Source organism: Dermacentor albipictus, chromosome 7, assembly GCF_038994185.2.
Source record: "Dermacentor albipictus isolate Rhodes 1998 colony chromosome 7, USDA_Dalb.pri_finalv2, whole genome shotgun sequence".
In the NCBI taxonomy this organism is placed as follows: domain Eukaryota; kingdom Metazoa; phylum Arthropoda; class Arachnida; order Ixodida; family Ixodidae; genus Dermacentor; species Dermacentor albipictus.
In genome coordinates, this window is record NC_091827.1 from 108660062 (window position 1) to 108675862 (window position 15801).

Genomic DNA, 15801 nt, shown 5'->3' on the forward strand with positions numbered 1-15801 from the left:
GGCATTTCGTTCTGCATGCTTCCCTTTGTTGAGACACATATTTCTGTTAAAGTATGAAATAAATTCCAACAAATAAAAAAGAACGACGTTGCCAAAGCCTGTATGCATAAATATTTTCTTGTTTGTATGTGACCTGGCGGCTCGAAAACGTATCATACAATCGCACTTTGGCAATGTACTTAACGCTGGTGCCGAAAAATCTCCAGCTATACAGGCATTACTTCGGCCATGGTAAAATCTTGCCCGTTTTCTTCTGGTGGCACCGCATTCTTACATGCCTTTCCACCGCATTTACACCATGGCCGCCGGGTCATGTTCTCCTTCATAACAGATGCACAATACGGTGCGGCGTTTCTGATGCTGTGCCAGGGATGCTTTCTTTCCTCTACTTCGATGCGTCCGATGTAGGGACACGCGCAATATCTCCAAAATGTTGCACTACCGACAATGATCACTAGTGAATATCGCCCCTGAATACAGCCTAACTTTGTTTTTCATGCACCATCACGGCTTGTAGTGCTTATAGTCATCCCGAGAAAGCATTCGACAAGCAGATATGGCACGATCAAGTGTCTCTGCTCGCGAAACATAACTTGCGCACCTTCGTGAAGAGTAGTTTGTATGCTTTGCGCTCGTCGGCTGCTCGGTGTAGCACTTGCCTGCTGCCATGCGGTGCACGTCCTCGTCCTAAAAGCCGGTACAGGAAACACCTGTTCTGCCTTCCTTTACGCAGCTTTGTGTACAGCTATCGTTCGTGTACAGATGTGTATTCGAGCACCCGATGGCCACGAAACGCATCGGCATTGCAACAGCCCAAATGACGTGCGCAACGAGAAAGCACGCCGAGAGAGATACTAACCAATTTGCGAATGTTCAGCGAGCGAAAGGAGTGCGCGTCTAGGCGCAACTGCGAGATCATGTATGGTTCTACGACTTTCGCTATATGTGCATCACTGCCGCTTACCGCCACATGCACCTGTGGTCTCTGTAGGCGCTATTGAAACGCTGCTAATAGGAAAACGACCGAATAACCAGCATGTGGCTTTGCCAAGGCTTCATTCGTGGCGTCACATGGTAGCCACGGCGAACAACACATTGCACAACTATGAATCACGAAACGAACTCTTTAAGGGTGAGCTGCTGCCCACAAAACCGGCTGACGCTCAAAGCACAACAATAACGGCTAGCGCTGTCGGTGATTATTGAAATAATTATACAGAAATGTGATTTTTGGGGCTTGTTGGGACAACATAGTCGTTCATTGCATTGCAGATATACACAGTGACAGAGGTAATGAGCCCACTTACGAGCGCTAGAACATGCTGGGTCGAGCGGGTGGACTCTGACACATGACTCTCGAATGTTTCGGCGCAATCGCCGGTGCACGTGTGCCTCCCAGAAAGCACTACACAATTCGTGTCACGCATGCAATCATATTATTCGGGGTTCAGTGACAACAGACACAATAGATAAAATCAGCGGTTACCTTCGAGTATGTTCCAAACGACTCAGGTGCGTGTTGCACTGAGCAGTAAGCCTGTGTTGTTAGCGGGTGAAAGGCAGTCCCGATAAAAAGGGGTAAACAAGTACACCTGTCGATGCCCCGCTCTTAAGAAGCATCGTTCAAATGCTACAAACCCGAGAGCAAAACCAAAGCACACGTAGCAAAGACAAATAAAAAAACTATGCGTTCATTGCCGTGCGATGGCGTATTACCGTCTCGCACGACCTCATAATCCTGGGCGCCGATACGTCGGATGATCTTGTACACTCCGAAAGAGCATGGCAAAGTTTTCTTACTTAGTCTTCGTCAACGAATCGGGGTCCAAACCCAAAAATTGTCGCCGTGCAGCTATGTTATGTAGCTTCGTCGAACAATGAAGTGTGGTTTGCCAGTTCTTCGCTGGTTCCTGGTGCTAAGACGTACGAGTTTTCATGCTTCTTCGACGCGCGGCAAGTATGCGGCGAGGTCGAGTTTCTTTTCGTCAGTTAGTTGCGGCAGCGTCGAGAGACGTGGTCATGTACCTTCGGTGAACTAGCTTGAACGACGCAGTCTGCGTTGTTCCTTGCACTGCAGATGCTGTAAGTATAGGTTACGTACGGAAGGACAGCACCCCACATCTTGGGTTTCGAAGTCGACGTACATAGCTAACATTTCGGCGAGCGTCTTGTTCAGGCATTCCATTAGGCCATTCGTCTGCTTATTGTAGGTGGTTCCCGACAGCTGAAAGACTTAGCGTTCGTTATTCCGAAGGGCACCTGACTGAACGCCTAATGCGTCATTTTCATCATCCGCCTATTTTTGTGTCTTCTGCAGGACGAAGTGACCTACCATTACCCCTTTCATGCTCTAGCTCAATACCAGTTGCACCTACGAAGTGACTTTTGTCACTCATGTTAATATTGTGCCGGCGTCGACTTCGCTTCCTTCATTCGGCACAAATTCACTTGCTCTAATTGCCCGCCAATTTTCTACCTTCCCTACCAATTACATGGACCGTCCAGTCCCATTTTTTTTCCTAATGGGTAATAGAATATCGGCTATGCTCGTTTGCTCTGATTCACTTCCTTTTCTTCAGTGTCTTAATTACGCCTAATATTTCTTGTTCCATCGATCTTTGCGTGGTGCTTAGCTCCTTCGCAAGCTTCTTTAACAACATCCAAGTATCCGCCCCATATATATTACCACTGGAAGAATGCTATTGTAAAATTTTTTACGACAGTGGTACTCTCCTTGTCGGAAATTAGCACTGCCGGCCGTATGCACTGCAACTCATGGTAATTATTCTCCAAGTTTGTTGCTGATAATCAAGATCCTTTGGCAGTAATCCCTTTGCCAGGCTAATGAGCGTTACCTTTGTCTTCCGGATGATCATCAACCCTACTCTTATACTTTCTGTCTTAATGCGCTCAATCATTTTTTGCAATTCATCCTAAGCTTTCCCAGCCTAATAGCTTTAGTACTGCTTCTAAGGATGAGTTACAGATAGCGTGTCTCCTTCTCTGACCCCTTTCTTGAATGCCATGCGTAACATGTATTAAAGACCACAAACCATTCCACTATGTGACATTGGATGACCAGCGAAGCTGTGTATCACACGACAAAGAGGCGACGCAGAATTTAGAACACAGGTACGGACACACTTATTGTCTTGGTCGGTGTTTATAGTGGCAAAACGTACGCACACATTAATTTTTTACATATCCGCCTTCGATTCTGTTATACATTCGTCATGTACTTTGGTGTTTTAATTTCATGACATATTGACATAAAAAATTTGGCAGACGATTAAGCTTCGCCTCTAAGAGTGGAACGCGATACTATTCAAAGATCCCTAACTGCTTCCCACGCTTCCCGGCAAATGGAACGTATGAAACCATATGTTTACCAGGAAATATGGGCCGCGAACGCTATGCACGAAGGAGAGCTTTATGGTAGCAACACGGCCTCTTGCGTGGGCCGCGATGCGGCGGAGGTTAGTGACAGCTGGAGCTTTTGCGAAGACCCGGGCGCGCCGCTCCGTGGCCCGCGACATACCCACGCAGCAGCGTGAGCCAATGGCGGACGCCGCGGTCGGCGTGTGAGTTGTGAAAAACGCTGGAAAATGGGTTTCTTTGAGTTTTCGCGCAACAGAGTTTCGAGTAACAGAGTTACGTTTTCTCGTATAGTCAAACTACAATCCGAGAGCTATCATGTCTATAGTTTGTATGTATGTTGTAGTTTTAATATTTTTCCACGTATTTTAGCTTGCGAAGTTCAATTAGTTAAATTTCTTGCTGGATGGCCTTGGTATAGGTGGCTCGAAAATCTGCCGGTTGCTCGACGCCGGCGCCGGATTATTGGCTAGACGGGTTGCTTAACACCATCGCGTTAAGATTTCCGACCGAAATCACCACACCGGCTGGCAGTGGACCAGTGTCGTGAGCGCCTTCGAAGAGGGAATGGCAGTATGAGAACGCTGGCATAATCAGCTGCAATAGAGCCAGCTGTGGAAAAAGATTACGACGACCAACGCGTGAGCTTTGCCAGGACTGAATTTGTGCCATTACGCCGAGGGGCGACAACGAGTCAATTGTGGTTGAATATGACGCCGAACGTGCGAGCAGTGGCACGAGCCATTTTTGACGATGATAATTTTTAGTCGCACAGATTTGTTGACTGATTTGAAGAACGAACTCAACCCTACCCATAAACAGCTTCGCTGTATAGGACCTCGACTACATTGAGAATAGGTCAGGCAGATAAAAACGTTTAGGCTTCCTCTGTTCCTGAGAGCATGTTCAATTCTATCCATATTATATTTCCTTATGTCAGCAGTCTTGCGCTTCTTGTTTAACTTGGAAAGTTCTGCCAGTTCTATTCTAGCTGCAGGATTACAGGCTTTCATACATTGGCGTTTCTTCATCAGATCTTTCCTCTCCTGCGATAGCTTAGTGGTATTCTGTCTAACGGAGTTACCCCCGACTTCTATTGCACACTCCTTAATGATGCCCTTAAGATTGCCCTTCATTGATTCAACACTGGAGTCCTCTTCCCTGAGTTAAAGCCGAATACCTGTTATATAGCTTGATCCGGAATTGCTCTATTTTCCCTTTTACCGTTAACTCATTGATCGGTTTATGTAAGAATTTCTTCCGTTCCCCCCTCAAGTCTAGGCTAATTCGAGTTCCTACGATCCTATGGTCACTGCAACGCACCTTGCTGAGCACGCCCACGTCTTGTATGATGCCAGGGTTAGCGCAGAGTGTACAGTCTATTTAATTTCTAGTTTCGTTATTCAGGCTGCTCTACGTCCACTTTCGGCTATCCCGCTTGCGGAAGATGGTATTCATTATCCGCATAGTATTCTGTTTTGCAAACTCTACTAATAACTAACCCGTGCTATTCATAGGGTCTATGCCATACTCCCCCACTGATTTGTCTGCCGCCTGCTTCTATAGTGTATGGTGTATTTTGTTTTGACTTTACCCGTCGCCGATCCCAAGTCTTCATAGAAGCTTTCGACTTCCTGGTCATTATGACTGGCCGTAGGGGCGTAGACCTGTACGACCTTCAATTTGTACCTCTTATTAAGTTTCTCAACAAAACCTGCCATCCTCTCGTTTTTGCTATAGAGTTCCTCTATGTTATCAGCTATTTCTTTATTAATCAGAAAACCTACTGCTAGTTCTCGTCTCTCCACTAAGCCCCGGTAGCACAGGCCGTGCCCGCTCTTTAGCACTGTATATGCTTCTTTTGTCATCCTAACTTCACTGAGCCCTATTATATCCCACTTACTGCCCTCTAATTCCTCTAATGGCACTGCTAGACTTGCCTCACTGGATAACGTTCTATCGTTAAACCATTGCCAGGTACAGATTCCAATGGCGGCCTGTTCGGACCCACGTATTCCTAGCGCCCTCTGCTGCATCATAGGTCTCAGCGCCGCCATGGTCAGTTGCTTCGCAGCTGCTGGAGACTGAGCGTTGGGGTTTGATTGTATTCATGTAGGACGCTGTGGCGTAGTACTGCACCAGGGTGGCCAATCCCGCTCTTGTGAGTGAGTGCGTTACCGGTTCTGGTCACCGGGATCAGGTCGCACTCCAGGCCTGTTTATGTAATTTTATCAACACGCGGATTTTTTTTAATCCGGTGGGAGCTGGAGCGGCCCCGGTATTCGAACCACGATCCTCTTCCACGCGAGGCGGATACACTACTTCTACGCCACCACTGCACCCTAGCCAATTTACTTTCTTCCATATTCCTCAGCAGTTCTTCATAATCAATTTTACTGTGAGATTCTCTCAATTCAAAACTATTCCAACCCATATGACCCTGGACAGCTTCATTTGTAATTTGTCCGTGAGCGCCCAACGTGGGTCGTCCCACTGACCTTTGGTTCCCATAGAGTCCTTATTGTACCCCTGATTTCAAGCAAACAATCGCATTTCCAAAAGTAAGTCCTTGAACCATTACACCTTTCCACATACCACGGAGGGGCGTAATATATCTATTGCCGCCCTGTATCCATATACCAAGGTATTTATATTCTCTTACCCAAGGCATTTTCTAGCCCTGTATCGCCAGTGTCTGTTCACTGTTTTCATTGAATAAAATAACACCTGATTTTCTAGCACTAAATTTCAAGCGTAAATTCTGGCCTTCCTGCCCACAGATATTAGCCAGACGTTGCAAATCACTTTGCTTGTTAGCTGGCAACACAAGGTCGCCCGCATAAAATAAACCCGGAAGCGGCTGCTCTACTACCGTGCGCGCCGGTTTACATAAGATTAAACCCGATATTACTTCCTTTAAGCACCCTTTCCCTCCTAACCATGTATGTCATAAGCTGCAGTGTGGAAAAAGGGCACCCCTGCCTCCATACCCTGTTGATATAAACCTTGTCCTCGGTCCTCATCCCGCCTCATTGAACACCAACAGTATTTTTTTAGGTAAATCTCTCTCAAAAGCTGTAGACAATCGTCACCTAAGCCCTACGCTTACAAAATATCCCACAAAATGTTGCCGTCTACGTTGTGATACGCTCCTGTAATGTCAAAAAATTTCACATATGATGGTCTGCTTCCTACACTTCATATTTCAATACACTGAGTAAGAACAAATATTTTTTCATCTAAACGCCTACCTATCCTGAAGCCATTCTGAGGTTCTCAGAAAATGCCATTATTCTCTGCCCATACTTGCACCTTTAATTTGATTGCCTGCATTGCTAGCCTGTATATTACCAATGTAAGGGTCAACGGACTATACGAGTAAATTTTATCTTTCTCTCCTTACCTTTATAAATTACATTAATTCTACTTTGTCGCCGATTGTCTGGTATTAGTCAATATCTTAAAGATCTTTTTTCACTCTTTTCACCACGCCTTTCTTACCTTTTGATCCTAGTTCACTAATCAGCCTAACGGAAACCTTGTCTAGCCTAGTGGCTGTCCCCGTAGGACTTTTCGCTTCGGCTTCCAGTTCAAATTTGTCAGCACCAGCTCCTTTTCCATCTGGTTCTCTTTCATGCTCTTTTTTTTCTTCAAAAACAGCTTGGTCATTGCCTTAGAAATATTCGGCTTCCCCTCCCAGTTTGTTTCCATCTTCGTCTGGATACGTTCTATTTATTGTTTCTGACTTCCTGCCAAATAATTTTAAGTGGTTCAAAATATTCTAGATGTGGCCTTCTTTCTCTCACGTATTTCTGACAACCAACTTTCACTTTCACCTTTTATCTTGGCTTGCACCAGTATTTGAACCAGAAACTTTTTCTCCCGGTGTATTTCCCATTTATTGGTTACTTCATCCTGTGGTAACTGCGCCTTTGCGTGTATGTGCTCTCGGGATGCTCTATGCCATTCGGCGATCGCTTCTCGTATCTCCGTGTTTCACCAACTTTTAACCTTCTTTTTTCCGTTCAAACGAGCATGTTGTTTCTCTTTCCGTATTTTTGTCGTTATTACACTCAGGACCTCACTGTATTCTCACTCCTTACTTGGCCCTTTGCAAAGTTCTACCTCTACCCTACTGACTATATTTGTCATTTGTTCAGCGTTTAAATTTGGACTGCCCATTTTTCACTCCTTGCTCTCTATCCCACTACATATCCCATTTTCAAAATTGTGCGCCTATGGTCATTCCCTATGCTCCAATACGCTTCCTCATGAATGACCAGTTCTCTCTACTTATCATGAATTCCTTCTGTCATCAGACAGTAATCAATGGTTGATTGCCGGTTTCCCGTTTCCCACGTAATCTGCCCTTCACACTTAAGCCCTGTATTCATGATCACGAGGTAATGTTCCTCACAAAGGACTAGCATTGACTTCCCGTTTTTGCCCATATAGCCATCTAAATCCTGTATGTGGGCATTGACGTCAACTAATGGGATAATTTCAGCATCGTTCCTGAAACCCTTGATATCACCACTTATGCATTCCACTAACCCTTTATTCTTCTCTGAGCAATTCTTTCCGGTACACAAATAAGTAACGCCCAGCGAAGGTCTTTGTTCCCACTCATTATACCAGATAGCCAAAGATGCTCTTGACATTTTGAATTTACTGTTTTCCATTTGGCTCCCTGATGGATGAGCATTCCGACTCCCGCTCCCTTTCTTTCCGACTTAGTTCTGTTGCACCCTTCCCAAACATAATTCTCAATAACTGGCGGCTCTTCTGAGTATCTAAGGTGCGTTTCTGTAACCGCATACAACCCTGTTTGTTCTCTATTTAACTTCTCCTCAATCTCTGCCCACTTTTCCTTTGTTCAGCCGCCCTGCATGTTTATGTAGCGTATTGCATGGCGAGATCTGTTTCTTGCTTTTCTCCTTTTCTTGCTATCAACGGCGATGCTCTTCTGAGGTTCACCTAGGGGACCTTCTTCATTACTATCTACTCTGGCCTCCTGAGCGCCCGCGGGCCCCCTAAAAAAGGAACAGTGCGACCACCAATTCGCCAGCCAACTTCTTGTGCCAGCCTGTAAGTGAAGTGGATCCCGTCTCCTTCAAAAGCACCACAGCTTCTTACTTCCCGGTTTACTTCGAACACCTCGAAGCCTTTCGCTGGGTTTAGTTTCCATCTCACCTCATTAACAGCCACTACGGCTCTGACCTGATATCATGCACAGGAACTTCCGGTACCACGCACACCATGATCTGCACCTGAGGGGAAAGTTCGCTCAAGTCGTCCACCCCCTACGCCGAGCGCTGGCCTATTCCTGTCCCATTCCTGTATAGAACGTCATTTAGCCCCCCTTCTACTATGACAAGGTTGCGCACGAGGGCATTTTCCCCGAGCTTTGCTTTTGCTCGCTCCAAGACAGAACCCAGTGTCAGCCCTGGAAATGTCTCTACCGCCACTCTTATATCGCCTTTTACCCTCTCCACAATTGCTTCTGAGCACCTAGCCAGGTTTGAGTCGCCGGCACTAATCACCATTTCACTCTCTCCCACATTTTCACTGCTTCCTTTTGTCCTTTTCCGCGTGATTCGGACTCGACAAGGGGCATTGACCCCCGCACTCCTGCTTTTTTCGCGCGGCAACCTGAAGGTAGGTGCCGCTCTTTCCACCTAACCCTGCACCATGTAGCATGCATTCCACGTACTTTGCTAGCACGCCCTCTGCTGACACGTCGGGGGGCTGTGTTTCATTGTCACGACCATTCTCGTTCACAAGACAGCTTATTCACGGCTGCTTCGAGTCTTTCTTCCACTACCTTCCGTGCACCCCTCTCCCAATTTAGCTCATTTTTGAGCTCTTCAACTTTTTTAACAAGCTCCACCTGCAAAGCCTCCGTATTCTTCAGCCTAGTATTGACATCACATTGTGTGTCGATTAACTCGATTCTCTCTACATTCTCAACCGTCCCCTCATCTGCCTTGAGGGACAGTGCCCGCTTTCCCCGCTTTGTTGCCGTGTATTGCACGGCTCTTTCTAATTCAAATAGTATAATGCTATTAAACTACAATAATGCAGAGTACGTGCCTTCTGGCAAAAACGGATACGGACAGGGTCCAAATCCTCCAAATGTCGCAAAGCAACTGACACCAATACTTCAACACCAACCAATGCCGCAAAGACCCAAGACACGCTCTCGCACACGCACAGCCACGCGGCCACGCTCTGACTTTCCTACCAAAACACACACAGTAAAACCACTAATAGCTATCAGTCTTGCCAGCTCCAAGCTACCATTTGAAGGCCGCAAAGACGCAACGTCACAGCCGGCTGCATGTGTTCAAGCACCTCGCCCGAACAGACGCTCTAACCATACTGCGAAACCAAATGTACACGAAACACACGCAGGCCCACGAGAATAGGGAGTGATAGAGAAAGAAACCACCCTATTACTATCTAAAGGCTAAAAAAATCAGCAAATCAAAAACAGAAGCAAGCTCTAAGCATGCGCAAAAACTTATGATTTCGTCGCTGCCACGGAGGTTAGAAAATTACGTACATTTGCCACAAAAAAATCTCCAGACGATATATATATATATATATATATATATATATATATATATTTTTCCAGAAGAGGGTTATAGCGCCGAAAAAACACAACACAGAGCGAACGAGACGGGACAGGCGCAACTTCCAACTGTTTATTCACCGCGTATGCGAATGAATATAAGGACAAAGATGGGCAGCAAGAACCACACATGCGCACGAGGTTTTTACATAAAGCGGATAAAGATAAAAATGTAAAAACCTCGTGCGCATGTGTGGTTCTTGCTGCCCATCTTTGTCCTTATATTCATTCGCATACGCGGTGAATAAACAGTTGGAAGTTGCGCCTGTCCCGTCTCGTTCGCTCTGTGTTGTGTTTTTTCGGCGCTATAACCCTCTTCTGGAAACATGCACCAACTAGCCCCCCAACAAGTATTACTCAATATATATATATATATATATATATATATATATATATATATATACCCACAGCCTTCGCGAAATGCCTAGGTTGTGGTTCGGTTCACGCCTACGGCAAGTTGTTTTTTCATCCACTTTAAGTTCCATTAATTTATAGTGTCCTTATTTCATTTATAAGCACAAGGACCTTCCCCTATGTTGTCCCTGGTGTCAGTGTTTGTTGGCTTCTTATGATATGACCAAGTAAAATCGGGCCCCTCGGTTAACCCCGTTTCTTCTCGTTCATTACATAACGAGGGTCTCGAATCCAGCTACAGTGATGCATTCAAGTAGCATATGTGGGTTTATTGACCAGTTGCCTTCACCCAAAAAGATCACGGTCTCGTGACGCCTGCGGCAAAAAAAGGCGTTCCACGTCAGCCGCCAAGGTCTGTGAGTGGTGGCGCTGGGTAACATTCCCAGGGTTCTACTAGGACACATAAATACCCCAGAAAGTGGATGGGGCAACTGCGCCGCGGTAGCTCAATTGGTAGAGCATCACCCGCGAAATGAGAAGGTTGTGGGTTCGGTTCCCAACTGCGGCAAGTTGTTTTTTCATCCCCTTTAATTTCCATTAATTTATAGTTTCTTTATTCCATTTATAAGCACAAGTAAGTTCCCCTATGTTGTCCTTGGTGTCAGTGTTTGTTGGCTCCTTAGGATATGACAATATATATATATATATATATATATATATATATATATATATATATATATATATATATATATATATATATATGCACACATACCTATGTATATGTATGTATGTATATTACGTCTAACTTTCGCCTTTGCTTCGCGTTGTTCACAATTTCAACTTCGCCCTGCCATCTACTCGCCGCCTGGTTAGCTCAAGTGTTAGAGTGGATGGCCCGGAAAGGCGCTTGTCCCTGGTTCAAGTCCCGGACGAGGACGAATTTTTCTTCTACTGCGAGGCTTCTCTCGAGGAATCCATATCGGTTTTCTTTGTAGGAATGGCTATGATTGGGTGGAAGTCTCATTTTCCCTTTATTCATATATATATATATATATATATATATATATATATATATATATATATATATATGTAACCGTTGGACCATTAGGGTTACATAATGGGTGCCAAGAGAGGGTAAGCGCAGTCGAGGATGGTAGAAGACTAGGTGGGGGGATGAAATTCAGAAATTCGCAAGCGCTAGCTGGAATCGGTTGGCGTAGGAAACGGGTAATTGGTGACCGCAGAAAAGAGGCCTTCGTCCTGCTGCGGACTTAAGATAGGCTGATGATGAGAAAATACAAATACAGAAACAACTGCAGTTTTTATGTAGGTATTGCAGATCATTACGTGTATGTCACTGCGTAGGCGGTGTTTGTTGTAATGACACTCGGTGAGTGAAATGGTTGCCAGCGAGGTTAGTTGAAGAGTGTCACATACCCCTTTGTAAAAGAGAAAGACGAGGGTTAAGCGAGTCGTCCGATTTTTATTAGTCATAAGAAGCCAACATACACTGACACCAAGGACAACATAGGAGAAATTACTTGTGCTTGAGAAATGATATAAACGAGCGATAAATTATTCGAAATGAAAGTGGATAAAAAAACAACCTGCAGCAGGTGGGGAACGATCCCACAACATTCGCCTTTCGCGTGCGATGCTCTACCGATTGAGCAACCGCGGCGCCGTTTCCCCGTCCACTTTCTTGGGTGTTAATGTGCCCGAGTAGAACCCTTTGAGTGTTAGTCAGCGCCACCACTGATAGACCTTGGGCGAGTACGTGGAACATCCTTTCTGCCGCAGGCGTTACGAGAACGCGATCTTTTTGGGTGAAGGCAACCGGTCCATAAACCCACACATGCTAGCTGAAGGCATCAATGTTGCCGGATTCAAGACCCTCGTTATTAGTAATAGCATAAGAAGCCAACAAACGCTGACACCAAGGACAACATGCGTATGCAACACTCGTGTCCGATGCTTTAGCTGTGGCAGAAACGATGTTCGACGTCCTCCGCCGTGGTCTGTGAGTGGTGGCGCTGGCTAACACTCCCAGGGTTCTACAAGGAAACATAAATACTCAAGAAAGTGGACGGTGAAACGCGCCGCAGTAGCTGAATTGGTAGAGCATCGCACGCGAAATGCGAAAGTTGTGGGATCGTTCCCCACCAGCGGCAACTTGTTTTTTTCATCCAAATTCATTTTGAATAATTTATGTTTCTTTATTTCATTTCTTAAGCACAAGTAATTTCGCCTATGTTGTCTTTGGTGTCAGTGCTTGCTGGCTTCTGATATGACATACCGCTTTGTGATACACACCCGCGGGAGCGGCCTGCAATGCAAACCTGCACTGTATTTGGCATCGGCCCATGAAAACAGCGAGATTGTCATTCCAGACAACTGACGCGAACTTGGCCAGAATACTTAGTGTTATGTGAAATCGCCGTTAGACGGGTTCGAATCTGGCACCTCCAGTGTAGAAGTCTTATGCTTTAGCCATTTGACCATGGATGAACGCTTGGAAGTGTGAATAAATCATGTAATAATTTTCCTCGTGCACTGTATTGCTTGAAACGCTTGGCGTGTTACACGCATCAGATATCAACGACTACTATAAAGGGAGCATGCGCATCTTCTCGCTGACGGTGAAGAAAAATTTAGGGTACGCGCTCATCTAGGAAATTTGCTTCGCGTCTCTCATCACACAGTGGCGGTTAGCCACATTTATACATATTTGGACAAAATCAAACACGTCGAATCTTGTGACTTCCCACTTTCTAAGACCGAGTAAAGGTTCCGCTTTCTCTAGAAAGCCCACCATGGTGGAGGAAGAACGCGTTCTTGAGTGATATCAACAGCGCATCATTTGTGGTATTTTCCGAGCTCTCAATTACAGGTTATAAAAGCAAGGTTGGTTCTGATCAGATGTATAGATTACCGATAATCACCTGTTGTTGGTATTGGAAGAAGCTTTGGCCTTATGATTCACCCTGTAAACAAAAGGAGATATACACCTGAGAAAACGTAACACAGCCTTGTAACATAACATGGGCAAAACTGCGAAATTTAAAGTGTACCATAAAACCTTTTCACCGAGGCAAATCGCGTATTTCGATGGGAATTTATGCTTTAAATCTTGATACCGTTTACTGTCACTGATGTCCGCAGATATATAAGAAAACACAGTCTCAGCTGTGTTGCCATTGTTTCTATTGTAATTGGGTTCCACAACACAGGACTTCTCAAATTTATGCTTGAGAACTTCGACGTACTTTGTTTCACGCTTCCAGCAATTTCAGTCTTCGATTGATTCCACCTCACATTGGCAGGCTCTTGGGTAGCCCACACGCTATATTCGGAGGCACCTTTTCTTGGCTATGAAGCAGCAGCTACGTGGCAGACGTTCTGCTAATGTATTAGTACGCAATATAGTCCGGGCGAGTCTCGTACCTGCCTTGGTTTCAGTTTTTCCAGCGTTGCATAACTCCTTTACATCAGTAAAGACATACACAGTTTACTCGGTGTTAATTTCTGAAGCTAATTGACATTTACGGACATCCAAATATGTATCAAATTCTAAACTGCGAGCAACGCAGCCGGCATAGGTATGCCGTAGACGTCGTATGACCTCAGCGTCAGTGAGAAAGTAGCCCCGGCGCCGCCATCAGTCAAGATGGGGCAGCATACCAGGACATGCATAATCCGCTTAAAATATTCGAAACAAGATTGTTTGCTTAGTGCTGCACTGTTCGCGCTATATTAGTCGTTTAGCAAGGGTTTCCGCGTGTTGCCAACTCCTGTGGAACATGCGGCAACTCTCCCAAACCGACTTCAATTTGTAACTGCCCGCGGGCCGCGACACAAATTTATGCTAGCGCTTTCTCAGCAGCACTTTCTACCTCTATAAATGACGGCAACATTGTATTTTTTCTTCACGGAAACAAGGCAAGTAATCGTGGCAGGTATTGCACTGAACGACATAGACTTCAAAATGCAATATTCCTTCAATATTTGTGCAAAAACAATGCAGAAGTAAGCGCAAATCTTTTTTCGAACATTTTAAGCAAGACATGCACGTCGCTGTGTATCTGCTTGCTGATTCCTTTTTAGAAGCCTATGGTTCCGATTTTCGGGTGGTATTGCTCGGTTTCGAAACGTTTTGTTTCAACAGCGATTCCTAGCTGAACTTAGCCGTCAGTCTGTCAACAGAGCTTACTTACTACACTTGCTATAAAACTCAGGCACTGTTTTGTCTTTTAGGAAGCAGAAATAGTGCGATGGTCTTCTAACTGCGAAAACCCGCAAGGGTTAACTAAAATATACAATAAAATATTGCTAGTTTACTAGTGATTGTTACGTATTATTTCAGATTTTGTAGCGTGAAAAACAAAACATTATGTTCTCTTTTTTCTACGTAAGGATACACGAACAAAATGGCGCAACCACTTTTATCAGCAGCGCCGCAAGTGCACTTTGATTCCCTAGCCTTCTCTTCATTAAGAAGAAAATTTGCCCGTTAGTATAGAATGAATGACTTGGCCAGGGTGTGCTACCCTATTCGCTCAAATTGCTTTGACGTATTTATTTTTCAGTGGATACGACAGGCACTTGCGCGCCTTTGCTGAGATCAAGCTGCAATGTCGGAGCATATCTCCAGTGCTACCGTCCAACTAACGATTGTAACTGTTTCTGTGGTAAGTTTAGAAGCCTTGAAATTTGTTTTCGGCTTCTTTACCAATACTCTTTCATAAAGCTTTTATAGAACAGTGGTTTGCTTGAAACAGGCAGTTTATTTATTTATTTATTTATTTATTTATTTATTTATTTATTTATTTATTTATTTATTTATTTATTTATTTATTTATTCAAAGGCATTTATTTGTCAGCGGCACTGGGGACCGACAGTTAGCGCAGGGTGCGGACCCTGAGCACAAGCAGCATTGAGGAGCAAAAGCGCTGAAGAGGACGACCCACTGTAGTGTTACAATCCTTCTTCACAATTATCCTTGGGAGAAAAAAGGAGCCGCCCGGTGACCTAACAGCTTGGCCCTATGACTGGGTCATAGTAGGTCTTGAGGCGGTCGACGTTGACCATATCTCGCTCGTCCGGTGTATGTCGTCCGGCGGTGTATGTCCGAAGAGGGTTCATCGAGCTCGATCGTGTAGTTGACCGGAGATGAGCGCTCTGTGACGCAGTAGGGGCCTTCACCCTTGGGCAGCAGTTTCGGCGAGAGCCCAGGTGCAGTAGAAGGGACCCGGAGCCCAACAAGCGCTCCGGAGAGGAACGTGAGTGCAGAAGTGGTGTCATCACTAACGCCGTTCTGGCACTCTTCGCCATTTGAAGTAAAGGCCTGGGCGAGATCGCGACACTCTCCGGCATGCCCAGCTGTGGCAGAAATAGGCGCACATTCAGATACGGAAGCACTGTGCCGATTGTGTGCGAT

At 45.3% G+C, this 15801-nt stretch overlaps 1 protein-coding gene across 1 annotated transcript in view; it reads right to left on the minus strand.

Moving 5' to 3' along the window:
- The window catches only part of LOC135903464 (cytochrome P450 2U1-like), a 102470-nt gene extending 89128 nt beyond the window's left edge, over window positions 1-13342 (minus strand). Inside the window, exon 1 of the mRNA XM_070522571.1 lies at window positions 13306-13342. The gene's annotated coding sequence lies outside the window, so the exon portion shown is untranslated. The remainder of the gene's footprint in view (window positions 1-13305) is intronic.
- Window positions 13343-15801: the final 2459 nt, after the last annotated feature.